Below are 25,378 nucleotides of genomic sequence, written 5' to 3'. Positions count from 1 at the left end.
TATCCTCTGGAAATGACATCATGAAGCAATACAAGATGCCGCCTGGAGTGCCAACATCAGTTGCCATTGTTTCCAAGACATGCAGAGACGGAACAGATGAAAAAACACAACAAGACAGGCGAGAAAATCAGTCATACCCAAATAACTACATAACAACCACACCTCAGAGTTGGGAGGGGACAGTACGGAATCTGCAGGCAGACAAATGATACACCAGAAAGAAGGCAACCAAAAATAAGCAGCTTTCTTCTGCTGGATGCTTCAATCTACAGATTCCTCCCTCAAGGAATTAATACCAAAGTAGTACCCACCGCAGCAGGTCTGAGGGAATGTGAAGACGAATCATGCCACAGGACAGGTCAGATACTGCGCAATCTCCATTGAGAGGCAGAGTATGCTTAAAACACAAAGGCCAAGCCAGAGACCAGATACTGCGCAATCTCCATTGAGAGGCGGAGTATGCTTAAAACACAAAGGCCAAGCCAGAGACCAGTCCCCATTGAGAGGCGGAGTATGCTTAAACACAAAGGCCAAGGCAGAGACCAGATACTGCGCAGTCTCCATTGAGAGGCGGAGTATGCTTAAAACACAAAGGCCAAGCCAGAGGCCAGATACTGTGCAGTCTCCATTGAGAGGCGGAGTATGCTCAAAACACAAAGGCCAAGCCAGAGACCAGATACTGCACAGTCTCCACTGAGAGGCGGAGTATGCTCAAAACACAAAGGCCAAGCCAGAGACCAGATACTGCGCAGTCTCCATTGAGAGGCGGAGTATGCTCAAAACACAAAGGCCAAGCCAGAGACCAGATACTGCGCAGTCTCCATTGAGAGGCGGAGTATGCTTAAAACACAAAGGTCAAGCCAGAGGCCAGATACTGCGCAGTCTCCATTGAGAGCCGGAGTACGCTTAAAACACAAAGGCCAAGCCAGAGACCAGATACTGCGCAGTCTCCATTGAGAGGCGGAGTATGCTTAAAACACAAAGGCCAAGCCAGAGACCAGATACTGCGCAGTCTCCATTGAGAGGCAGAGTATGCTTAAAACACAAAGGCCAAGCCAGAGGCCAGATACTACGCAGTCTCCATTGAGAGGCGGAGTATGCTTAAAACACAAAGGCCAAACCAGAGACCAGAAACTGCGCAGTCTCCATTGAGAGGCGGAGTATGCTTAAAACACAAAGGTCAAGCCAGAGACCAGCTACTGCACAGTCTCCATTGAGAGGCGGAGTATGCTCAAAACACAAAGGCCAAGCCAGGGACCAGATACTGCGCAGTCTCCATTGAGAGGTGGAGTATGCTCAAAACACAAAGGCCAAGCCAGAGACCAGATACTGCGCAGTCTCCATTGAGAGGCGGAGTACAGATACTGCGCAGTCTCCATTGAGAGGCGGAGTATGCTTAAAACATAAAGGCCAAACCAGAGACCAGATACTGCGCAGTCTCCATTGAGAGGCGGAGTATGCTTAAAACACATAGGCCAAGCCAGATACCAGATACTGCGCAGTCTCCATTGAGAGGCGGAGTATGCTTAAAACACAAAGGCCAAGCCAGAGACCAGATACTGCGCAGTCTCCATTGAGAGGCGGAGTATGCTTAAAACACAAAGGCCAAGCCAGAGACCAGCTACTGCGCATTCTCCATTGAGAGGCGGAGTATGCTTAAAACACAAAGGCCAAGCCAGAGACCAGTTACTGCGCAGTCTCCATTGAGAGGCAGAGTATGCTTAAAACACAAAGGCCAAGCCAGAGGCCAGATACTGCGCAGTCTCCATTGAGAGGCGGAGTATGCTTAAAACACAAAGGCCAAGCCAGAGACCAGATACTGCGCAGTCTCCATTGAGAGGCGGAGTATGCTAAAAACACAAAGCCCAAGCCAGAGACCAGCTACACTGAAACAATGCAGAGGGCCTTGCCAGCAAACCATCGAATCCACCTCTAGACAGAAGCACTACACAGGATGCAACAGGACCGAGAGGCTCAGGTGTCATCGAAGGCAGGGAGGGAGTGAAACAAGGAAACTAACATTAGCGCCACAAAGTGCTGCCTCGCGAAAACGGAACAGACACATTGCTGCTTCCAAAAAACAAGATAAATAGCTACAATCACAGAGTTACAAAAGCAATGCCAAAATGCCCACTACTGAAGACAAAGCTATAGATACAGTTGTCTAGAACAACACAAGTGAAGCAAAAACACATCTAAAGAAAGTGCAAAAGGCGAGCCTGGTAGTCCATCTCATGTGTACCCAACATGAGACATCCCAACAGCCAACAAATAGAATTAGAGAAGAGCCTCTCGACCAAAAGACATCCAACTCCAGAGGGAAAACAGACATAGGAAATAACAAAAAAGCCCAGTGGAAGAGAGTACCAGGGTCCAGCAATAATGTAAGACAACTCTCAGCAAGGCAAACCAATTGTAGAGCCCAACTAGCAACACACAGAACAAGCATTGGCATAGCCAATAGGTCTCGCCTTTGGGACCTTATAACTGTTAGCCATGCAACAGTTAATGTTGTTGCACCAAGGATATTGTGCTGCACAGCTAAATACTTATGAGGTCGCAAAAGCGAGACCTATTGGCTATGCCAATGCTAATTTATTTTGTGGCAAAGACAACTGTCTGAGGAAAGGCAGCATGCAGAGGCTCCTCTCGGTACTTGGGGCGGGGGGGAGGGGTGGAGAAGGGGTGAGTATGGCAGCAGAGGATGATGCAGGTGGTGATGGTGCATTCTATTCAGGTGAAAAGGGCAGCCGAGGACATCATTTTGAGAGCCTGCTGCTGCCTCTTGACTTCCTTAGGAAAGACAGACTGACAAAGGGAGACCCAATCTTTCTCATGCCCACAGACACCTTCTCTCCAGCCATAAGACCTTGATTGTGTAAAGGATACATATTGTAAGGCTGCTTGGGTGGTACAAGGTCCAGAATGTGCACGGTGCAGGCTGCAGCAGAGTCTGTGCCCACCTTCACGGGGGGGGGGGCCTGTGGCACCCTGCCTGCTGAGGGTGCTTTTGCAGGCGGGTGCCTCTCAATGCCCTGCGGTGCTTCGGCAGGCCTTGCGCTTTCTGTCAGGGATCATCATCGGATGCCAGTCTGCACCACTGATGCTCAGCTCAGTAACCTAGCAACCTACAGCAACAGATGGTGGGCTGACCCTCCGCTGCAAGGGAGTGCAGAGCTGCAGAGCGATGAAAGCAGCTGAGGCTCCATGCTGTAATGCACATCAACGGCCTGGGCATGAACAACAACACTCCAGCGTATCCCTGGGTCTCCAGATGCAGGAGGTTTCACAGAGCATGATGGGAGACGCCTATAACCGCAGACTGGTGCAGCCGTGCAGGGGGACGTGTTACTTGACAAACACAAGCACAGCAATGCGGGCTGACCGACAGTCATAAGAGGGCGGCCCCTTTAGTGCCACAAGATGGCACACTGGGCAGCCTAGTGTTTGGCCTGTGACCCCTGTTGGGGTCCCCTGCGCGTCACTTCCGGCCAGGGGTGTGCAGGGAGAGGTATATAGTCCTCCCCCTCCCCCCTGGCGGCCTCTTAGTCCCCTCGCCCTGACGCCGACTCGGTCCTGTCCCCAGGAGCTGCCTACTATCGCGGTGAGTGATTATCTCCCCCCCCCCACCCCCCCCCCCCCCGAGGCTGGGTTGCTCAACCCGGCTTCGGGTGTGGCGGCGGCCCGCCAGTGAGGGGGGGAGGGACAGCTCCTGGAGGGCTATGGCAGCGGCACCCCTCCGTTCAGGGCCTGACTGGGTGTTATGGACCGTATTCGAGCGCACGCGATATCATTACGGTCACGGACACCCCACAAACTACATTTCCCAGAAGCCCTAGGAGCGCAACACGTCGTACGCTACAACGGACATCTCCCGAGCGAGTCTGCTACATAGACGCCAGCGCCGCCACACAACGCGTCGGAAATTCAATTCAACGGCCGGAGCAGAGCCGCGCGCTTGAGTGGAACTTGTCCAGTTGTGCAGAGTTGCAGTTGGTGTCAAAGTTTGCTCCTTTGAGAAAGGGGCCTCTATGTGAACCGAAGGTCTGGTAAGGGTGCGGTGCACCAAGACCGTGACAGCCCGTTGTTATATTACCCAGCCCTACTCCGTTGCCGAGCTCGGAGCTAGCTCATGCGGAATTAGGGGGGGGGGGGGGGGGGGGGGGGTTAACGTCTCCTAGTGTAGTGGTATTGCTGCCGCTAAAACAGTGTTACATCCTTGATAAAACATACCCGGAGGCTTCCGGCTCCTTTCCGTTTCACAGACTCAGTGCATAGAGGTTAGCCTAAACATTACCTCTTGGTATCTAGTGGTACCAGAGTAAAACTTGACCTCTGGTATCAACACTGGTTATCCTACGTTTTCATTTTGTTTTGGCATCTAAATACGGAATACCTACTACTCGAATAATGTCCTCAGATAGAGGCTGGGCTCTACAATGGTGATAAGCTCTATGTGTTAACACGTACGTGTCAGTCGTTGTGTTTGTGTGTCTTGACTCCATTCTAACAGGGAATCCTCCAAAGGTAGCGGTTTCGTGCTCTCCCTGTGAAGCAAGGTGGAGCCTTGATTGGGGTAGGTGCTGGGAGAGAAATACGCATTGCGTTGTATGTCTAGGGGAGAACCTGTGCTCATTGGTGATGCTGTATTATTATCCTATGATGCCCTTGTATTTGTGTATCCATTTATGTAGCCAAACCAACGAGAACATCTGTTAAGACCACCCAAATAGGAGTTACGCCAAAGAAGCCGATTTTTCTGTTTTCTTTACAGGTATATATATATGTCGATAGGGAATAGGTATGCTTAGGGGTCTGAGCTAAATGGAGGTCTCAACAAAACGATAGGGAAGCTAGGTAGGGTACTAATTGTGTTCCTTATGTCTTACAGGTCTCCCTCCCTGCTGTCCCCATCCTTTCCTTCCCTCACTTGATCCTCCTAATGACCTGTGCCATTACGGCTATCTAGGCTTGGGTAGATCAAGAGGGGAACCAAACTTAGCAACAATCCGATCCCGAGGTCTGAACCAACGTGACAGAATTTCCGACCCACGAATTGAGTCCTCCTGGTCAGATTGTGAGGATGGCTACGCTAGAGGATGTATTGACGGCTCTTGCTAGAGTTCAGGTAGAACTAACAGCATCAAGACAAGAAACCGCAGACCTAAGAGCCAGGGTAGAAAGTATGCAACGTAACCCCTTTAATGCGGGAGGTACGTCGGCAGCAACAGCAGTTCCCACAAGCGCTGTAGTAGTGGAATTACCAGTATCGGTACCACTAGCCACACCCGAGAGATTTCATGGGGAATCAAGCAAGGTCCAGGTGTTTTTAACGCAGGTCCTGCTTCATTTCTCGTGTAAATAAAAATCGTTTCCTACTAACCAAGCGAGAGTCGCATTTCTCATTTCATACTTGGCGGGCGATGCCGCTCAGTGGGCTGTTCCATTGGTAACACGAGATGATCCCCTTCTACATGATTGGGAAGATTTCAAGGCAGAGTTCCTTAGGGTGTTTGATAGGAGAACAGAGTCATACGCAGCCGATAGGGAATTATTAGAGTTGAGGCAAGGCAATAAGGATTTAATCACGTACCTAAATGCCTTTAGGAGGTTAGTAACGGAAACTAAGTGTCCAGAAACGAAACAAGCAGCCATCTTCCATCAAGGGCTGAGAGAAGAACTGAAAGATATTATAGCGCAGATCGACCCTCAGCCAGTTACTTGTGAGGATCTGATAAATCTGGTCTGAAGACTAGACCATCGTTTAAATGAACCCAAGGCGACCACAAGAGGAGAGAAAGAAAGGTGCCTCAGTTGGATCGGCCAAAATATACAGAGGCTCGTGTGATACATGCAGGAGAACCGATGGACATAGGTTCAATCCGGGCAGCTCTCACCATGGAGGAAAAAGAGACCAGGCGCAAACAAGGATTGTGCCTTCATTGCGGCAAAAAGGGACATTTCGTTAAGGAATGCCCAGTAAAACCAAAGACCACTCTATTCAAGAGTAGATCAGCATTGGCGGTGGGGGACATAGCCCCGGAAAACTAAAGGAACCAAGAAGGGAGGAAGGGGCTTCTTGGGGAAAACAGTATATCCCTTCATTGTGCAGTCCTATGACTGTGGAACAAGGACATTTGTTCATACCATTGTTCCTCTTAATAAAGACTGAATGGGTTAAGATGGCGGCCATGATTGACTCCGGTGCAACGGGGGTCTTTATGGACATCGAAGAAGCAAGGCGCCGAAACATGCAGCTAGTGCCAAAAACCAGTCATGAACCTATCTATGCAGTGGATGGAAGGGAGCTGATCACAGGACCCATCGGGTACAATACAGAAGACATCCAGGTGCAATATGGTACCTCTCACCGGGAAAACTTATCTTTCAACCTGATTCACACCCCGCAGTATGGGATCATTTTAGGACTACCATGGCTAAGGCGCCACAACCCAGCTATCGATTGGGAAGCCCGTACAGAGCTCATGAACTCGCCCTATTGCCAGGCCTTCTGCCAAAATAGCAGGGAAGGTCCCCCTACCGCTCTAGCCTCAAGACTATTTATCGCCACTGCAGCGGAGACAAATGATCAGTTACCCAGGGACTATCACGAGTACCGAGAGGTGTTCAACGAGGGGCAGGCGGAAGAACTACCCCCACACAGACAGTATGACTGTCAAATCGACCTGGTGCCAGGAGCGATTGTGCCTAGTGGACGAATTTACGCCTTAACCGAACCAGAGAACAGGCACCTCAGACAATATTTGGATAAATATGTGAACTTAGGCTTCATTCGGCCATCCAAATCCCCAGCTGCTTCGCCGCTCTTCTTCATACCCAATGGCGAGCTACGCGCCTGTATAGACTTTAGGGCGTTAAATGCAGTCACAGTGAAACATCGTTACCCTTTACCTCTAATCCCGGTATTACTTGAACAGGTAAAAAAGGCCAAGATTTACACTAAGCTCGACCTCAAGAGGGCCTATCACCTTGTGAGGATGAGGGAGGGTGACGAATGGAAAACGGCATTCAAGACACGCTATGGCCTCTACGAATATCTGGTCATGCCGTTTGGGTTATGCAACGCCCCTGCCGCGTTTCAGTATTTTCTGAACGATGTATTACGAGAAATTCTGGACCACTATGTGGTTGTATACATAGACGACATCCTCATCTATTCCGAGAATCCAGAAATTCACGTGGAACATGTGAAAAAAGTATTGCAGATCCTTAGAAAGCACCACCTATTCTGCAAGTTGACCAAATGCGAATTCCACGTGACCACGGTGGAGTTCTTAGGGGTGATGCTCACCCCGCACGGACAAGAGATGGCCGAAAGAAAGATAGCAGCCATTAAAGATTGGCCAACCCCCTTGAATGTACGAGATGTACAATGTTTTATAGGGTTCGCCAATTTCTACCGGCGCTTCATTCATCAGTTTTCGAACCTTGTAGCGCCCATAACACAATTGCTACGGAAAAACTACCAGTTCCTGTGGACTAAAGAAGCACAAGACGCCTTTGAAGCCTTGAAAACGGCCTTCATTACAGCCCCGGTCCTTGCCCATCCTGACCCCGAGAAACCCTACATCGTCGAGGCCGACACATCTGACGTCGCTTTAGGGGCGGTATTATCCCAAAGACATTCCACCACTGGACAATTACACCCAGTTGCTTTTATGTCAAAGAAGCTGAATGACGCTGAGAGGAACTACAACATCTCAGAAAAGGAACTGTTGGCCATAAAAGTCGCATTCATGGAATGGAGACACTTCCTGATGGGGGCTATGCATGTAGTCACCGTATACACCGGCCACAGAAACCTGCAGTTCATGGCAGCAGCACGTCACCTAACCCCAAGGCAACTGCGGTGGATGCTGTTCTTTTTGGAATATAATTTCATCATCACATACAGACCAGGTGTGGAAAACCGCAAAGCAGATGCGCTAACCCGCCAGGCATCCTCCTTAGAAGAAAAAACACAGGAACAGTCCATCATTCACCCCACGAAAATAATAGGGGTAATTCAACCAGATGTATTTCTTAAGGGAGTACTCAAGGGAGTGTCTACAGGAGTCTGGAGGACATGGTTAAAAAGTCACAAAGAATGGCAAACCAAGAAAGGTTTCCCGATGAACCAAGGTCGCCTGTTGCTCCCTACTCCACAACTCAGGAGACAAGCATATCATTGGTGTCACAAATCCCCAAGTGCAGGGCACCTTGGAACAGAGAAAACCATTAATCTTCTCAATAGACAGTTTTGGTGGCCATCCATGAGGTATGATGTGAAATTATGGATCAAGGAATGTGACACATGTGCCACCATGAAATCAGACCATCAACACCCACAAGGACTATTACAACCTCTCCCCACTCCTAGCCATCCGTGGGAGAACATATCAGTGGACTTTATAGTGGGATTACCCGCAGATGACGGGTACACCGTGATCATGGTGGTCATAGACTTCTTTTTGATAAACAAGTTTTTATTGTTTTCTTGTGCAACAAAAAACAGTGAGCCTGTCAGACCAGCCTTATACATTAATCCCATCTGGGAATCAACCCCCTTTACCGCCCCCCCACCCCCGAACCACCTCCCCCTTCCGCCCCACCCCACCCTACCAATCACAATACATTCCCTAACCATTTCCCCCAAACCCTGCGATACTTTTTGTGGCAGCACCGAGCTTGATAAAGAGTCCGCTCCTGCGCCGCACACCAGTCCACCCCCGCGCTCCATCTGGTCAGACTAGGCGGCTGCGGCTGTTTCCAGGCTGCCGCAATGTCCCTTTTTGCCACCATTAACGCTGTCATGAGAAACACTTTTTCAGCGCGCGTGCCGTCCAGGCCGTCAGTGATACCCAGTAGGATGTGTTTGGGGTCGTGCGGTACCTCCCACCCCAGGACCTCCGTTAAGTCAGTCTCTATACCACGCCAATACCCCTCCAGTTCCGGGCAGGACCATACCATGTGGAGGAAGTCAGCCGGGTCAAAGCTACAACGAGGGCAAGCTGCGTCGGTGGAGAGGCCCGCGCGGCGTAGGCGCGCTGGTGTAAGGTAGGCCGTGCGCAGATAGTAGATTTGAATGAGTCTCAGTTTGGCGGATGCCGTCACTAGCCTGGGAGCCATAAGGGCTTCCCGCCAATCGATCTCGTCCAGGGGACCCACCCATTCCTCCCATCGCTCCTTCAGACCCTCCTGGGGCACAGGGGTATTGTTAACAAGGGAACGATATATTCTGGATATGCCTCCCCTTCCTAGGTTACCCATCAGGACCTGAGCCTCCGGGGGGCTATGATCCGGCAGCCGGATGTCAAGCGGGGTGTGGGCCCGTATGGTGTGTCTCAATTGGAGGTACCTATAGAATTGGGACGGGTGGAGAGAAAAGCGCGCCTGCAGTTCCGAATATGAGCACATGCGTCCCCCCCGCCATACATCTCCCAACTGGGAGATGCCGAGCAAGTCCCACGGCTCAAAACCCTCCAACCCCGCAACCTCCCGTAACCATGTCCCATGCCAGAGAGGGGTGGCGCGCGTCAGCTTCCCGGTCCATCCGGTGTGGCGGAGTGCTGCCCGCCAAGCCAGGAAGACCGCCTTGGTGATGTCGGGGCAGGAGGTGGGAATCGGGGCGCCGTACATGTGGTCCTGAACACTGGGGAGACCCAAGGCCTCCAGTTCCACCCTGTAGGCCGGATCGGACCATCCCCCCCCCAAACCAGTCATGAATGACCAGAAGCCGGGTGGCCAGGTAGTAAAGGTAGAGGTTGGTCATGCCCAGCCCCCCGTCAAAGGTGGGGAGGCGGCAGATCGGCAAGGCCAACCGTGGCCTCTTCCCACCCCAGAGGAACCTGGTGGCCATCCCGTCCAACTCGCGAAACCACGACCTCGGAAAGGACACCGGAGTGTTCTGCAAAACATACAGAAACCGGGGGAGGATCATCATTTTGTAGAGCGCCACTCTCCCCAGCGGGTTCAGCGGGAGAGAGTGCCACCGAGTAAGGTCTGCCTTGGCTCTCTTGACCAAAGGGGCCACGTTGAGCGCCCAGCTCAATTCCGGGAGGAGGGAGACCCAGATGCCCAGATACTTGAAAGACAGCCGGCGGAGGGGAATCGTGGTCTGCCAGTCAAAGCATTCCCGGGAGGGGTGAAGGGGTACGAGGACCGACTTGTGCGAATTGAGGCGGAGGCCAGAGGCGCGGGCAAAGCGGCCCAAGATATGGAGAGCTCGAGGGCCCGAACGCGCTGGGTCACCAAGGTACAGCAGAACGTCGTCCGCATAAAGGGCGATCTTGTCCGCCTCAAGGCCCGGCCATTCCCATCCCTGAATGAGAGAGTCCGCTCTGATTAGGGCAGCAAGGGGCTCCATTGCGAGCGCAAAAAGAAGGGGTGAGAGTGGGCACCCCTGCCGCGTGCCCCGACCGATCGGGAACGCTCTCGACAGCGCCCCATTAACCAACACTCTAGCGCGAGGGCGCGCGTACAGAACCCGCACCATCCCAACAAACTTGGGACCGAAGCCCATATGGGCTAATACGTCGAACAGGTAGGGCCATCCCACCGAATCGAAGGCTTTCTCGAAGTCGGCGAGCAGGAGAGTGAGGTAGGGAGATATGCGATGGCGGTGTGCCAGAGCCACGTGGAGGCGGCGGAGGCAGTGGCGGGTGCCCCGATCCGGCATAAAGCCGCATTGATCCGGGTGCACCAGGCACGACAGGAGGGGCCGTAGCCGCTGGGCCAGAACCGCCGCATACAGTTTGATATCGGTATTGATCAGAGAGATGGGCCGGTAGGCCGACCTTTTCCTGGGCGGTGGAGTGGATTTAGGCAGGACCACAATCGTGGCAATGTCAGCCTCCGGGGGGAAGGAACCTCTTTCAATCGCCTCCGCATATAGGGCACCCAGCCGCGGAACCAAGTGTTCCTTGTAAGTGGCATAAAATTCCTGTGGGAACCCGTCCGGACCAGGGGTTTTCCCGGCGGACGTGCGCCCTATCGCGTCTCCGATCTCTTCAGGAGAGATGGGAACCTCCAGACTCTCCCAATCACTGGGCCGCAGCCGGGGAAGGCGTAAATTACCAGCGGTGAGCAATGACGCCAAAGGCAGATCCGATGCTCGTGCCCGGTAGAGTTGTGAGTAGTACTGAGCGAAAGCGTCTGCTATAGCCACGGACGAGGACTGAAGCGTGCCCCCCGAGTCGGTCACCGCCGGGATGATGCGCGATGCCCTGGGATAAGTGGCCAGCCGGTGCAGGAGCGCCCCATTTTTGTCGCCCCAGCCATATACCCGCGCCACCGAGGATTGCCAGAGAAGTTTAGCCGCGTCAAGCGACCGCTGACGAATCTCCTCGCGTAGGAGCCGCAGCTGCCGGGTCTCGGCCGGATCCCCGGAGTCAGAAACCGATTGTTCCAGACGCAGCGCCTGAGCCTCACAGGCCGTGAGCCGCTGCAGCCGTGCCTGGCGATGTTTCACCACCTGCGCCTTGGCAACCCCCCTAACCGTGGCCTTACATGCCTCCCAGAGGGTGCCCGCCGAGGAGACCGATCCGTCATAGTCGCCAAAATAGAGGGCCAGCGCGGATCCCACTTCCTTACGGAGCGTTTTGTCCTGCAGGAACCATGCATTGAAGCGCCACACTTGGCGAGCCCCGTGAGGCGGGGGGCCCAAGCCCAATAAAAGCGGAGAATGATCGGAGATCCCCCGGGGAAGGATACGGACGTCTTGGATACCCGGGCAGTCGGCCGGGGGGACAAAGATCGCGTCGATGCGTGCCTGAGAGTGGTGGGCGGCTGAGGTGTGTGTGTATTGTCGCGTGTGTGGGTGCCAGAGCCGCCACGCGTCGCAGAGTCCCTGAGCTTCCGCCCACCCGGCCAGCTGCCTCGCCCGCGTCGCGCGGGAGTTCGAGACCGGGCCCGAAGAGTCGAGGTGCGGGGCCGAAACGGCGTTGAAATCCCCTCCAATGACAACAGTGCCGGGCGGAAAAGTCGCTAGCCAGGACGCAGCCAGAGCTAAGGCCGAGGACAGCCCCGTAGGCGGCACATAGAGTGACAAGAGGCTGAGTGGTCGGCCTTCAAGCGTGCCGGTAACCGCAACCCCCCTCCCCTGGGAGTCGTGGACCACCCGGGCCAACACAAAGGGAAAGGAACGGCGCAGGAGGACCGCAACCCCACGCGACCCGCGCGAGAACCCGGAGTGCCACACCCGGTCGTATCCGAAGCGCGCCAGAAAGGGACAGTTCTCACCAAGGAGGTGGGTTTCCTGAAGCAGGATCACGTCAGCACCCACGCGCTGGGCGTATTTGAGAGCGACAGTGCGCTTAAGCCGGTCCAGCAGGCCATTCACATTCCAGGACAGGATGCGCACCTGGGCTTTGGGAGCTAAGTCAGCCATGGCAGCAGTGAGAAAGAAGCGCGCCGGGAAGGGGGCAGGCAGGGAGCGCCGGGGGGACACCCGTGGACCCGGGCGCCAGCGGGATGGGGCACGGAGCGCGCATGCCCCGGAGGGACCATTGGGCTCCACCAGGGGAAGTGGTCGGACGGTGGCTAAAGGTGAGGGCAGTAGAGTGCACAGGAAGAGCGGGATGAAGGGACACGACGCCGGGCGCCGTGCAGCGCTGTGTGAGAGGCTCAGCAAATAACAATTCAAACCTAAACAAAACAGTCTCATAAAGAGAGACCCCAAGCAAACACCAAACCCCAACCCCCCACCCCCCACCCTACACTTCGAAACCAGAAGCATCTGTCGCCCGAACCAAACTAACAGTCACAAGACCCCAAGCTCAGGTGCTCGGGTATAAAGAGCGTAGTGGACCCCTCCTGAAGTACGGATGACATTGTTCTGACCTGGGCTGGTACTGGGAGGCACAATATGGTGGAGCCCCCCACCCCCGCCCTCGGGCAAGGCAGTCACCTTCCCCGCAACTGCAAGAGACAAGGAGAAAGTCATATAGCGGGACTGCGGGAAAGGTCCGATGAGTCAATGCGCGTGATGAGGGGGGTCGGAGACCCGTCCGGCCCAGGTGATGCTCGGCGTCGGGATCCCCCGGCCTCCGGGGAGGAGGCCTCGGAAGAGGCGGAAGAGTCTCTCATTGGTCTGCCAGAAGCGCACGCAGACCGGACCTTGGTGACCGCGGCGCCTCGCCGCTGCCGGGAGCGTGTGCGCTTCCCGCGCCGCGGCCGCTGGGACCCAGCCACCACAGGGCACCCGTGGCCCGCAACGGACCGCCCCCCGTCCAGCTGTCGCAGGGGCCTCTCCTCGTTAAGCCATGTCCAGGCCGCCCTGGGGGTGTCGAAGAACAGCGTCTTACCCTGAAAGACAAGTCGGAGGCGGGCCGGGAACTGGAGCTGGTACTGAAGGCCCAGGGAGCGCAGCTTTTGCTTCACCTCCGTATATGAGCGGCGTTGCTCCTGGACCTCCCGGGTGTAATCTGGGAAAATCATAATGGTGTGGTTGTTATACGCCAGTTTGCCACTCACCCGAGCCTCCCGCAGAATGGCATCTCTGTCCCGGAAGTTAAGGATCCGAAGAATAAAGGGGCGTGGAGGGGCCCCCACCGGAGGCTTGGACGCCAGCGACCGATGTGCCCTCTCCACTACGAACCAGGTAGACAAGCTGCCCGCCGGCATCCAGGATTTAAACCAGGCCTCTAGGAAGTCGTCGGCCCGGCCCGACTCGATCCTCTCCGGAAAGCCCACCAAGCGAAGGTTGTTGCGGCGGGCGCGATTTTCGGCATCCTCCGCCCGCCTGTGCAGTTCCTTGGAGTGGGTCGTGAGCTCCCGGACCTGGTCCTGCAATTGATGGATGTCGTCCTCCGTCGTGGAGATCCGCGATTCTGCCTCCGTGATGCGGGCCGTGGCGTTGCGGAGATCCTGCCGCAGAAGCGCGACGTCAACCTTCACCTCTCCAACCATCCCTTCCAGAGAGGTGCGAGATGCATCGATTGCGTGGAGGATGGTGGCCAAGTCGTTGTTGGGGGCGGGCGCCTCCCCCCCGCCGGCTCCCGGGGGGTCGGGGGTCGCGTAGCGGTCAATCTTCGTTTGGTGGGATGCCGCCGGCTGCCTCGGGCCTTTTTCCTTGCCCATGGTGGGTCCACACGGCTCACCCCCCGAACCAGGGTCCGGACCAGCACCGCCCCGCCACTGGCCCCGCGCTGCGGGCAAGTCCGGGAGACGGCCCCCAGGCTAGCTGCGACACTCGGGCCACACCAGCGCCGTCCACGGCCTCAGTCCGTCGGGGCAGTCCTGCAGCTCGGAGCTCCGCTATTCCCCAGCTCGGGGCCCACAGCTCGATCCTTCCCGGGACGCAGATGTCGCAGGGCGCCCCTTTCCAGCCCTGACACAGCTCCGTGGGCGGCCTCGCCGGGCGAGGGGGGGGGCCCCCTCAGCAACAGTGTCGAACAAATGGCACCAGGCAGAACAGTCCAGCGTAGCTTCCCCGTCGGGAGATCCAGGAAGGGCCAAGCTTCCACCCCGCCAGCAGCAAATCCCCACCTGGCATGCAGAGCGGAGGGCAGGAGGGGCAGAGGAGGGCAGTCCCCCGGGGGACACACCGGCCCGCAGGCCAAGGTGCTACGACGCGCAAGGAGGCGGCAATCACCAAGCCGGGCCCGGTCACATAGGCTCTCAGCACCCGGGCCGGCCTGCCCGCCGATCGGGGCCCCGCGGCCGGGGTGGTCCGGGGAGGCGCTTAGGAGCCGTCGCCCCCCCCCCGACTCACCCGCAGCGCGCCCCAAGCCGAAGTCCGTCTCCGCGGGCGTCACCCGCCTCAGTCCAGTCGCCAGCAGACAGCGGCCCACGTCCCACGTGTGACGCCGCGGGCGCTCGTAGCAGGCGCCGCCGGCCGAAGAACCGGCCGAAAGCGCGCCTCAGCAACGGTGCCGCTCTCAGGCGGCAGAACTCAGTCCCCAAGGCTCGGACACGGCCCAAAGTTGCGGCGAGGGTGGGGTTACGGCTCCGCAGCAGATATCGGGAAGTGGAGTGCGCCCAGGACAGCAGCAACAGGATCAGGACGGATGCGAGGGGTCAGGCATCGCAGAGCTCTACCTCGGCGCGGCCATCTTGGCTAGCGCCACCTAGCGCTCAAGGTCATAGACTTCTTAACCAAGATGGGACATTTTGTGGCTTGCAAAGCTGTGCCGACGGCGGGACAACTAGCCACAATGATAATGAAAAACATTGTAAGGTTGCATGGAGTACCCAAAATTATTGTGTTAGACAGAGGATCCCAGTTTACAGCAAGGTTTTGGAAACAATGGTGTTCCGCTCTCCATATTAACACCACCATGTCAACGAGTTATCATCCCCAAACAGATGGGCAAACTGAACGCCTCAATCAGACACTCAAGCAATATCTGCGGTGTTATGTGAACCTGGGCACGGAGAAGTGGGTAGACCACCTATGGCTAGCGGAAATCGCTTACAACAACGACACTCATAGTTCCACACAGACATCACCATTTTATTGCACATATGGACACCATCCAAGGATCCTACCCTTTATTCACCCGAACGACACTACCAGTATACCTGAAGTTTCCAGAAGAGTGAAACGCATTCGGGAAATCCTAGAGAAGACACAAAAGAATCTACAAACCGCAAAACACAAGTATAAAATAGTTGCGGATAAACACCGAAGACCTGGGCCAATATACCAGAAGGGAGACGCCGTCTGGTTATCAACACGGAACATTCGCTTCAAGAAGCATAGCGTGTTCAGTCCTAAATATATTGGCCCTTACAAAATAGAAAAATTTATCAGTCCAGTAACGATGAAGTTGCACTTGCCCTCACACCTTCGGATCCATCCAGTGTTTCACATCTCTCTATTGAAACCGGCCAGCCCGTCAAACACCGTACGCCCCCACCCTGTTATGGTGGGCGACGTTCCTGAATACGAGGTAAAGGGAATTAAAGATTCCAAGATCTATGGACGAAGATTGTGGTATCTAGTTGCGTGGAAGGGGTACGGACCCGAAGAAGACTCATGGAAACCAGCCAGCAACGTCCACGCTAACCGGCTGGTGACCGCGTTCCATAGGAAATACCCACATAAACCGAGTCCTCTTGCGCGCTCTCGCTGAAAGGAGGGATGTACTGTTATGGACCGTACTCGAGCGCGCTCGATATCATTACGGTCACGGACACCCCACAAACTACATTTCCCAGAAGCCCTAGGAGCGCAACACGTCGTACGCTACAACTGACGTCTCCCGAGCGCGTCTGCTACATAGACGCCAGCGCTGCCACACAACGCGTCGGAAATTCAATTCAACGGCCGGAGCAGAGCCGCGCGCTTCCAGTGGAACTTGTCCCGTTGTGCAGAGTTGCAGTTGGTGTCAAAGTTTGCTCCTTTGAGAAAGGGGCCTCTACGTGAACCGAAGGTCTGGTAACGGCACCAAGACCGTGACAGCCCGTTGTTATATTCCCCAGCCCTACTCCGTTGGCGAGCTCGGAGCTAGCTCATGCGGAGGTAGGGGGGGGGTTAACGTCTCCTAGTGTAGTGGTATTGCTGCCGCTAAAACAGTGTTACCTCCTTGATAAAACATGCCCGGAGGCTTCCGGCTCATTTCCGTTTCACAGACTCAGTGCATAGAGGTTAGCCTAAACATTACCTCTTGGTATCTAGTGGTACCCGAGTAAAACTTGACCTCTGGTATCGACACTGGTTATCCTACGTTTTCATTTTGTTTTGGCATCTAAATACGGAATACCTACTACTCGAATAATGTCCTCAGATAGAGGCTGGGCTCTACAATGGCGATAAGCTCTATGTGTTAACACGTATGTGTCAGTCGTTGTGTTTGTGTGTCTTGACTCCATTCTAACAGGGAATCCTCCAAAGGTAGCGGTCTCGCGCTCTCCCTGTGAAGCAAGGTGGAGCCTTGATTGGGGTAGGTGCTGGGAGAGAAATACGCATTGCATTGTATGTCTAGGGGAGAACCTGTGCTCATTGGTGATGCTGTATTATTATCCTATGATGCCCTTGTATTTGTGTATCCATTTATGAAGCCAAACCAACGAGAACATCTGTTAAGACCACCCAAATAGGAGTTACGCCAAAGAAGCCGATTTTTCTGTTTTCTTTATAGGTATATATATATGTCTATAGGGAATAGGTATGCTTAGGGGTCTGAGCTAAATGGAGGTCTCAACAAAACGATAGGGAAGCTAGGTAGGGTACTAATTGTGTTCCTTATGTCTTACAGGTCTCCCTCCCTGCTGTCCCCATCCTTTCCTTCCCTCACTTGATCCTCCTAATGACCTGTGCCATTACGGCTATCTAGGCTTGGGTAGATCAAGAGGGGAACCAAACTTAGCAACAATCCGATCCCGAGGGCTGAACCAACGTGACAGAATTTCCGACCCACGAATTGAGTCCTCCTGGTCAGATTGTGAGGATGGCTACGCTAGAGGATGTATTGACGGCTCTTGCTAGAGTTCAGGTAGAACTAACAGCATCAAGACAAGAAACCGCAGACCTAAGAGCCAGGGTAGAAAGTATGCAACGTAACCCCTTTAATGCGGGAGGTAAGTCGGCAGCAGCAGCAGTTCCCACAAGCGCTGTAGTAGTGGAATTACCAGTATCGGTACCACTAGCCACACCCGAGAGATTTCATGGGGAATCAAGCAAGTTCCAGGTGTTTTTAACGCAGGTCCTGCTTCATTTCTCGTGTAAACAAAAATCGTTTCCTACTAACCAAGCGAGAGTCGCATTTCTCATTTGAAACTTGGCGGGCGATGCCGCTCAGTGGGCTGTTCCATTAGTAACACGAGATGATCCCCTTCTGCATGATTGGGAAGATTTCAAGGCAGAGTTCCTTAGGGTGTTTGATAGGAGAACCGAGTCATACGCAGCCGATAGGGAATTATTAGAGTTGAGGCAAGGCAATAAGGATTTAATCACGTACCTAAATGCCTTTAGGAGGTTAGTAACGGAAACTAAGTGGCCAGAAACGAAACAAGGTAGCGGTTTCGCGCTCTCCCTGTGAAGCAAGGTGGAGCCTTGATTGGGGTAGGTGCTGGGAGAGAAATACGCATTGCGTTGTATGTCTAGGGGAGAACCTGTGCTCATTGGTGATGCTGTATTATTATCCTATGATGCCCTTGTATTTGTGTATCCATTTATGTAGCCAAACCAACAAGAACATCTGTTAAGACCACCCAAATAGGAGTTACGCCAAAGAAGCCGATTTTTCTGTTTTCTTTACAGGTATATATATATATGTCTATAGGGAATAGGTATGCTTAGGGGTCTGAGCTAAATGGAGGTCTCAACAAAACGATAGGGAAGCTAGGTAGGGTACGAATTGTGTTCCTTATGTCTTACAGGTCTCCCTCCCTGCTGTCCCCATCCTTTCCTTCCGTCACTTGATCCTCCTAATGACCTGTGCCATTACGGCTATCTAGGCTTGGGTAGATCAAGAGGGGGACCAAACTTAGCAACAATCCGATCCCGAGGGCTGAACCAACGTGACACTGGGTAGGGGGCACAGAGGTGGAGGTATGCGGTGTGCTCCTCAGCTCGGGCGTGCGGTCCGACGGGAGAGGATGTGGTCCGTCGGCTACGCTGCCGACTTTGGTGCAGGAAACCAGGCTTCGAGCCTCTGGGTCGCGCCCACATCCTGTGATTCTGGGCAAATCACTTAATCTCCCCGTGCCTGAATGTGTAATGTAAATACGGTGCTCATGTACAGCGCTCCAGTCGAGTTCGCGCTATATAAAAGATGCAAACATAAAAATATTGTGGGCCCACAAGTCCTGTGGGCTGATTGTGTTTGGCCCCGGGGGTGTCTAGTTGTGGTGGGGGCTGCTCCAGCTTGGGAAGGAGGGAGAACAGGCTGTGCCTCTTGGGTGCCCTGTGGCTCGCTTTCCGCCCGCGCATGGCCTCCACCTTCCGGGGGTCTCCAATGTGGAGTCCCTAGCTTTGCGAGTTAGGGGGGGGGGGGGGCTCGGCAGGCTACCAGGAGAGACAGAGGCGCCCACCCCCCCCGCTGATGGCTTCCCGCAGGACCGTCTCAGTAGTTCTGCCCGCAGAGGTCTGCTTTTGCTCCCACCTGCACAGGGCCGGGTGCAGGGACCCTGCACTTAGGAATCGCCGGGCGGGACTCGTGGCACTAATGCCGGGGTGAGGTTGGGACAGGGACGCAGTGCGGCCACCCGGGACAGGGCTCGCCCTCGACCCGTGCGGCTAGGGCCCCCCCACCCCCATCGCAGTTGTCACCTCCGTTTTAGGGACATCCGATTCCTCCTTGCAAGCGGTGGTCATTGAGGTGCAGAGGCCGGCACGTTGCATGTAGTGTTCAAAGCCTCTGCCCTGCGCCCAACATGGCCACAAAGTATCTGTGGGACAGAGGGGCTCTCGTAGCTCGGGTTAGAGTGGGAGCATTCGGACTCTTGCTCATTATGCCCGCCCGTCCTACCTTCAATTCACCACCGTGGAGGAGCGAGTCCGTCTGCAGGCGGCCGGTTGGTGTGGACGTTTAAGTCAGCCTTGCTTTTGGCGGTGCTAGTCCCGGTGTTCTGGCGGAATGCCTCAGGGCCGTGCTAGGGGCACCGGGGGTTGGTTCATGCAGCCCAGGGCTCGTTTCCTCCCGCTCTTGGCCTGGCACTCCCCTCCTTGGGGGTGTGGCCTTCTGCGATCCTGCACCGGTGTTCCGTCGTTCCCAGCACCATCTGGCTGTTCTCCCCAACACCAGCCCCGTGTTCCCCATGCTACATCCCCAGCCCACATATATATTGTTGGGCCTCGGACAGGGGAGGGGTCGTGGACGTGATATGTCACACTAGGGTTCAGGCCCACGGTGTCTGCTTTGGTTTGGGCTGAGCCCTGCCCCACCCAATGCTGGGGCAGGCAGTCCACTCTGATCACGCATGAGGGGCCCAGGGAACTCCTGCTCGCACTGCTAGTCTTAGTTTTCGGTGGCTCACTGCTCCAGCCATTTGGCAATGCTGGGGCGGCATCCAGGTCGAACCGGTGTTTTGGAAGAGACCGGGCCGCTTGGCAGTCGTGAGATGGCTGGGCCGACCTGCCTGGCCCCAGGTTGGGGCTGCGAATTGCACAGCAGCGCGGTAAAGTGGGGGTGGCACACAGGCCCCCTTCAGCTAGATTTCCCCCGCTCCCAAGTCGGAGTACCAACAGGCCCACCATTGGCATCAAAACATCGCAAGAGGAGTGCCCACGCTGAGCAGTGATCAGGCATGACCTCAGAGTGGTTTCCGTCCTCCTGGCCTCGCCGTCCTGTCATGTCGTGGTTGGCGTCGCGGTCCCCGGTTCTCCCTGTTATTTCCCCACTGTCATGTTGCGTGGTGCCCTGAGCTGGTATGCAGCATCAGGCGACAGTGATTTCTTGTGGTGAGTTTGCCGCCCCTTCATTTTTTTTTTTTGGGGGGGTCAGTTTTCTTTTGCCTCCGTAGACAGGGGTGTATGGTCGATGCGTGACCTAGTATATATTTCGAACCTATTTTCAGCCGAGAGTAGGGTGCCGGGGGCAGAGGCATGCAGATGGCCAGGTAGATTCCAGCACGTCAATAGTTTGGTCCAGTGCGAGCAGCTATCTTTGTTCCAGCAAGACTTATCGGTATGTGGAGGGGGGAAACCACTGCCCAGGGGATAGGATTGCTCTGCAGTTCGTTACAGCTGATGTGGTTTCCAGGCTTTCAGTTCTATGGCAGGCTCAGTGTCTTGGGTGGGTCAACACAGCTGAGTTTGACAGAAAGGATACGATGACTGATGTTAAACAAATTTTACTGCGATTGTGCCATAATGTGTGTGTTTCTCGTCAGGCCAGGGCCTCGCGCCAGAGTGCGTTCATATTGAATTATTTGCAAGTTGAGACACGGCATAGCATCTTAGAGAAATAAACAGGGTGAATGTTGAGTCTGAAGAGCAAACAGAGGATGGAAAGGCTGAGATCAGAAAGCAGAGTGCGGCAGCAAACAAGAAAGATGCCCGTTGACTCTCTCTACCCCTTAGACCCGTGTGACAGCGTTAAAAATAATTTTCGCATAAAGTTTGCTGCATTCTGGGACTTGTAGTCTACTTTTAACACTGATGTGGGTTTATTCTATGCTGCGTGTTGGCTGTTCTCGAGCAGCTCTGTGGTTGAGTGATGTTTCCGACATGTTGAACGCACTGCCAAGTATTTTAGAGGTTGGAGTCGAATGCAGCTTCGCCAGGCAAAAAAGTGAAGGGGAAGGTTTGAAAGGGATGATAAGTTAAAAAGGGAAGTTTAGCAGAAAGCTTGACACTTTAAAAAGTGGAAGTGTCAGTGGCTCGAGTTTGTATGTTTTTTCACTTGGATCCAAGGTGATTTCTGCTGGCAGTTCGGAGGTAAAGGGCAGAATTGCATTTGGGGTATTATGTGGCTACATGGCCAGGCAGTGTGAACCGGGCCTCAGTGGGTGCCACGCCTCTGCAGCTTGTCAGGGGTATGAAGTAGCTTTAACAGCGGCATTGTTACGGCCTGAATCAATTTCCCAGGGTGACTCCTTCAGAGGCACAACACTATGGCCGGTCAGCAGGCACTAGTGCACCATAGAATTCAGGGTTAGGTTGTCGTTTGGTTTGAGTTTAGCCTGCGTCTAGATTTGTAAAGGAAGTGGTTGTATTCCCCCTATGGCTAACAGTGTCAGCCCACAAGGTGGCACTGCTCGACTGGTTTCTCAACAGGCCCGATTGTTACATGGTTTTCAACTCTAGAATGTCCGGTGAATAAATGCTGGACGGGTTCTTCAGTACAGCCACTCCAAGGAGGAGGGTTAGAAGAGTAGCAGCAGAAGGCGTGGTGGCGGTTAGCTATGTGCGTCGAGGATGGCTCACGTTGAGGGACACGAACTGGAGTAGCGCGGCGAGTATGTGTAATTTGGTGACCGTTGTGCCAGTGATGTAACTTCTAGTGACTGATCATAGCTTGCTCAGCCCCATCATTTTAGATCTGAAGCATGTTCACTATTCTTAGATCGGAGCCATAGTTGTTGCTTACTTAGGCAATTGTCACCTCTGGAGTCGGGTAACAGGTGTAGTGTTACTACTGGTAGGCAACGCCGGTCAATCAATAAGCTGTAGATTACCGGTTGGCACCACGCTAAGCTAAGCACCAATTTTCAGCTTGCGGAGCCTTGGTTGTTTCTTATTTACTCATGCAACTACTGTTGTAGTTCGTATCTCGAGTCAATGTCTGAAGCCGCAAATTGCAGGCGGTGGCACACTATTCCCAGAAGACTTGTAAGGTGTGGTGCGAGGTTATGATTCTTCTACAATTAGATGTCGCCATCTATGTCATTTGAAAGGTGCATGCTAATCATGCAGTCTAATATTGCGGTATCTGATTTTTCCCGCCCTTCACTCTTCGCTATCCTCGAAGGGGATCTGCAAGTAAACCATGTGGTATATAAAGAGACTTGTACTTGGTTGGCGCCAATTTGATAAGAGACTGTGTTCTCCGCAAGCACTTGTGCCACCTGTCCAGAATCGTTGCATTTTCCGAATACTACGACACCAAAGCCATATTGGGGCTGTTCGCCTGGTTAGTGTCCTGTGCTCGAGAGGGGCAGATTCGGGCCTCCCGTCCCCGGGTTGGGGAGGGCAGTGCTCTCTCTAGATGCAGCTGCTGCTTGGGGGGCCTTTGTGGTGCAGCTTGATGATGGCACCATGGGTCAGTGAGTGGCGTGCTCAGTATGAGGCCAAGCAGGCACGAGCCGGTTCCCCCCTCAGCGAAAGGTGTGTACATCACACAAGGCTTGTAGTTTGCATGCGCCCATCTCCTATACTTACTGTGCCAGGCTGTTCAGACTGACTGTGTATATTTGTTATACTCTGCTCCATCTGGGCTACGTCAGTCTCAAACCATACCAGGCACTTTGACTCCCAAAGTATCGTATATATGTTACTGTCTCACACATGCACACTCCAAGCTCGGGAATATCTCACAAAAGCAGCCCTTACCTTGATCTTCTTAGAGTTTCTTGTTGGTCAAAGGGGCGTAATTACTGATATTGGTATGTCTCCCTCATCTTGATGGTTTGATTGCTAGCAAGAAAGTGTCATTCATAGTCTTTTATATGTCACTCTTAGTGCACTGAAATGACGGTAATGTCACACATAGCAGTTGAAACCTTGGCAGCCATGGGTGGGGGCGGCTAGCTCTCGGTTTGCTATGCAAGAAAGCTATGATTGTGGCTTATTTATCTTATGCAACTAAGAAGCACTGACTAAGCCAACAGATGGGCTTGTTGTAGGTGTAGTGCTCCTTTTGTAGTAAATATAGGGAGGCAATGACATAGCGGCTAAATACCAGGCAATATGCAGCACATTGCCTGAGCGAGCTGGGTAGCCCTGCAGATTAGTTGGGCCTGCACAAGCCACACATATACCTCCTACATTCTGGCCCAGGCGGAGACATTAACATAAGTTGTATCACAGCATCGCCGGTTTCTTATACTCCTGTCCATTGGCACTATGGTGATGCATTATCAATTTGCACAGATTTTGGGCCTGCATTAGCCACACATACCTACTCCAGTCTGACCCCACTATGACCATTCAGCTCTGGCTCCACCTCTGGTCTGGCTGAGTCAATAAAGCCTCTAACTGGTTTTATCTCATTGGACACATGTTGGCACGTTACTGGCCAGGCAGGCGATTGGTGTGGCTGGTTTACTGGAAGGGTCCGGATGTGGGCAGGCAAAATCAACAGTCGAAAACTCAACAACAGGGGTTGACACGCAGTGAAGGGCCCTTGGCCAGGTGCACTGGTAATCTTTTTACCTTAGACAGTTTTTATTTAGTGGTTATACAGGTACTAAGATGGGGATATCTTTGGCAGTATTTCCATGACTGAACGACGTAGTGAGAAAGTAATAGTGTCACAAGTTGTGCAACATGATTTATACATTTGGATAGGGCGCTTGTTAAAAGCTGCCTTGGGTGCAACGTGGGCCAGGCAAACGGGGCGACTTGTCAAGAGACAAACATGAATAGTTACTCTACACGGTGTGTTAGAAGGGATGTTGTCTAAGCAGGTCACAAACTGGCCTTAAACGCCTGATGGAGACAATTAGTGACATGCCTAAAGAGGTAAACCTTGTGTTAAAGGGATGGTATACCAAGGGAGATATCTGACATATTTCACAGGATCCCCTCAATCCAACATGCCTAAAGTAAGCGGGGAATGGCCGAGTGATTTATTAGACCTCTTATTAGTTTTATTAAACACACCAAGTACTGCGAAGTAGTGACACTTGAGCTCGTACCAATGGTACTTCCAGGACACATCTCCTCCAGTACACACCCCCCCAGACAGGGCTGCTCTACCCTGGAGCAAAGGGAAGCCAAACACCATAGACGGCATAACGCCAATGTTAGCTAAGCTTGCGGCCAGGCAGTGGGCTTGTCCAACTAATGTGATAATTTTAAGGGTTGTAAGCATACACCAGGAGATGGATCCTCAAGACCATGCAGGACAGACAAAAAGACCCCGCCCTATAGCCAGGGAGCCAGGCATTTGCAGAAGCTGCCAGCTAACTACTGGGTTGCGGTGCAATAAGCTGAGGGGAACATGGGGTCAGAACATAATTTGCTCAAGAAGGGGCAAGTATTCGTTCATGTTGTTCCCCCTCTTACACGGTAGGTACACGGGGACACCCGTGCTTATGTCATATATCCCATGGCAGGAGAGTCATCAAAAGGGGGAATGGCCATTGACAGGCACTCACACCAACTGGCGCCTCTAGGGAAGATAAATGTTAGAAGCAGACTTGGTGTGTTGGGCCCAAAAACCCTCACCAAAGCTGAGGGGGGGCATCAGGCTGTCAGGTGCCTTTGAAGGACGGGCAAGGGCATTATAGGGCCATAGTGCGTGTCACAGCAGTTGCAGGGATACAGAAGGGTCACAGCGGATCCACCAAAGGGACTACAGCGAAACATTTGACACAAAATCTTGTAGTCCGAAACCATTACTGGTGTAAGTATCAAGGGTCACAGGTGGATAGCAGGCACCGGGCATCTGTGACCGGTCGAAGGTTCATCAAGCAGGGTAGGCTGCATAAGTTGTCACTTCACGAAAGGGTGCAGTGTCTAATAACGGGAACCATACACTTATTCCCTCAAACCTGTTGTGACACCATTACTATGTTCACCAGGGATAAATCGAAAAGAACTATGAAATTGTCTGGTCAATGTGGCGAAGTAATGCACCCTAGAAGACCACCACACGGTGCAAATTAGCAACCAGTTGGGGACAGGTGAACTTCAGTGGTATGAAATCAGCAGGGATGGTGGACCAATGTTACACCGGAAGTGGTAGGGGCTATCCCCTCACCACAACCGCTAAGCACCGATTGGCTAAGACCACGATGCAAGTTGGCCCATCAGGTGGTAGGCCAC

The 25,378-nt window shown here is 53.6% G+C and overlaps 1 protein-coding gene across 2 annotated transcripts in view; it reads right to left on the bottom strand.

The window, feature by feature from the left end:
- The window catches only part of RAB41 (RAB41, member RAS oncogene family), a 586,928-nt gene that overhangs the window by 52,538 nt on the left and 509,012 nt on the right, over positions 1-25,378 (bottom strand). The window lies entirely within an intron of this gene.

Source organism: Triturus cristatus, chromosome 5_2 (genome assembly GCF_964204655.1).
Source record: "Triturus cristatus chromosome 5_2, aTriCri1.1, whole genome shotgun sequence".
In the NCBI taxonomy this organism is placed as follows: Eukaryota; Metazoa; Chordata; class Amphibia; order Caudata; family Salamandridae; genus Triturus; species Triturus cristatus.
The sequence above is the reverse complement of the archived record's forward strand: the minus strand, read 5'-3'. Positions and strand labels throughout refer to the sequence as shown.